Source organism: Takifugu rubripes, chromosome 22 (assembly GCF_901000725.2).
Source record: "Takifugu rubripes chromosome 22, fTakRub1.2, whole genome shotgun sequence".
Taxonomy (NCBI): Eukaryota; Metazoa; Chordata; class Actinopteri; order Tetraodontiformes; family Tetraodontidae; genus Takifugu; species Takifugu rubripes.
Genome location: NC_042306.1, coordinates 1,118,636 through 1,120,938, shown reverse-complemented (window position 1 = coordinate 1,120,938; position 2,303 = coordinate 1,118,636). Strand labels below are relative to the sequence as shown.

Below are 2,303 nucleotides of genomic sequence, written 5' to 3'. Positions count from 1 at the left end.
CAACACAACTTTCTGGGGCCTATTGTCATGACACGTGCATAAAAGTCCAATCTGTAAACTTTACATAGGAGACGTTGCAGTCGGCAGCCAGTCAGGGCGTCGCTCTACCTGTTCCACTTGGATCGGGGATGCGGCGGCGCCCCCGCTGACCCGGCCACTGGCGTGGGAGCGCTTCAGAGCGACACCCGGCGGCGCTACCGACAAAACCTCCGCTTCCATCTCGATCTCACCCTGCAGCTGCGATCGGAACATGGCAAACAAGCGCCGGCGCGTCCCGTGCCCTGAGTTTTATGATGGAGTAAGTGAGCGGGGAAAGCTGCCAGGGCCTTCGCCTCACGCAGACCCAGAGCAAGGGCACAGGCTCCCCAGCCCCATAGATCAGCCAGCCCTGAATGTCAGAGCGCACAGCAGCCACCGCGGTGCCAGGAGTCCCCCTCTCGCTCCCTCTCTGGCCCGCGATCTGCTGCCTGGTGACACCACTGTGCTAATGACCCGGTTTGGGAGTAGCTCCGTGGGGCTCCTTGGCTGGGGAAGGTGGAAGTTGTGGAAATCCACTTGGAAGGTCACCGATGACGATGACCACTCCCTCTGCATCCCCTCTGCTTCGCTGTTCCACCAGAACAACGGTGCTGTAGTTTTAGTTGTTTACTCAAAACTATAATTAGGACGGCAAAGTTTCTCTTAAGGAATTCATCATGAACTCTGCATTTGCCCCGTCCAGTGTGTGATTGATTGTGAAACCGGGAAGCTGCTCTCACCCTTTGCTCGACGATGCTGAAACATTTTCATGGGTTTCCATGTTTTCGTAACGCCGAATCGTTTGTTTTTTTTCCTGCCGTGTGTTCGCGTCCGTGCTCGGAAAGGGCAGCGTTTTAAGTCACTTGCTACTTTGACTTGTTTTGTTTCCCCTCAGCCTCAGGAGTTGGTTTAGTTGGAGCAGAGACAAAGTCCCCAAGGTGCCCTGCTTCAGTGATGGGAGCGCTGCCTCGACCTCGCTCACGTCTGGTGTGGGTGGCATCCAACAAGGGAGACGCACAATGGAGAGTAAGACTGAAGACGGTGCTGCGTCGAGCGGACTCTCCCAGGACACAGCCTTATTCTCAGGGTCATGCATTCCAGCAATCTCTGTAATTATAAGCAAGCGAGGAGAAGAAGAAGAAGAAGAAGAAAAAAGTTGAATCTTCTGCCTTACTCAAAATGAACGTGCCCCACTCCTCAAGGGAAACACTCACATCTCCGAGTTCCAGTAGCTGGATGGGTTTTAATGAGGCAAGTCAAGTACGCGTGTGTGTGTGTGTGTGTGGGGTCGGTGTACATGCATGTCTGCGTATCTGCCCTCCTCTAACGAGCATAATTGACCGACTGTGCTTTTAAGCCGCCGTTTTTCACCATTTGCAAAAGTGTTCCGCTAAATAGCCTTCAGTGATTATTAATTCCACAGGAGAAACTTCACTGGGATCCCAACTTTCTCCCAGTTTTAAAGTTATGCTCTTTCTCTTCTTTCCTCTTCCTTTTTTTTTTTTTTTTGGACAACGTGCAGCCGGAGCCAAACGAGCAGGAGGTAAGCGAAGGTCAAGGGTCAGCCAGAACCGCCGAAGGGTCCCGCCACCCGCGGGCCCCGGCTTCCTCTGGGGAGCTGCCGGGAACGCCGAGAGGCAGAGTGAAGCGTCTGATGCCGCGGCACACACTCTCGCCGTGGCATCTTGATGTCTAACTCAAAAAGCTGTGGGTGATGATGAAAAAAAGAAATCTGCACTTTAGCTGCTCAGTTTTCCAGGGAGCGGCGTGGTCCGGAGCGTGGGCGATCTGAGGAGGTTGCGCCATTTATGCATCTGAAATTCTGAAAACTGGAGCCTGTATTTAGCTTTTTTTTCAGGCCGTTTATCCATCGAAACGATCCGTTTCCACGAGTAGGTAGGATAAATACTTCGGATTTGGAATCCTTCCTTCTCCCTGGAGCACAGACGTGAACAATGTTGCCGTTGTCGCCTATTTGCTCCCCAAAACCCACACTTGACTCTCCTCTCCATATTTACGCAGGCATCTCCGTCGGAGCCACGTCAGGCAGCTTCTGGAAAAAAAACCCAACAAGTTCTGAGAAATACTGTAAGTCGGAGACCCGGCGGTGCAGCTGGGAGGCGAGCCCAGCCTTTTCCCAGCTCCTTTTGTCACTAATGAAAGTAGCAAAGAGTCCTGGAGGACGGAAGAGCACAGTTTGTTTGTGTTTGAGAGAGAATTCCAGAGGTGCACGGGGAGCAGGCAAAGGTGGTGAAACTTCGGGAGGGCCGCCTGACAGGGGGAGA

General features: G+C 53.0%; 1 long non-coding RNA gene across 1 annotated transcript in view; it reads left to right on the top strand.

Moving 5' to 3' along the window:
* Positions 1-1,549: 1,549 nt before the first annotated feature.
* LOC115247946 (uncharacterized) overlaps positions 1,550-2,303 on the top strand; it is a 2,188-nt gene continuing 1,434 nt past the window's right edge. The window contains exon 1 of the long non-coding RNA XR_003886999.1: positions 1,550-2,303. This exon is cut by the window's right edge and continues 824 nt beyond it. This is a non-coding gene — a long non-coding RNA (uncharacterized lncRNA).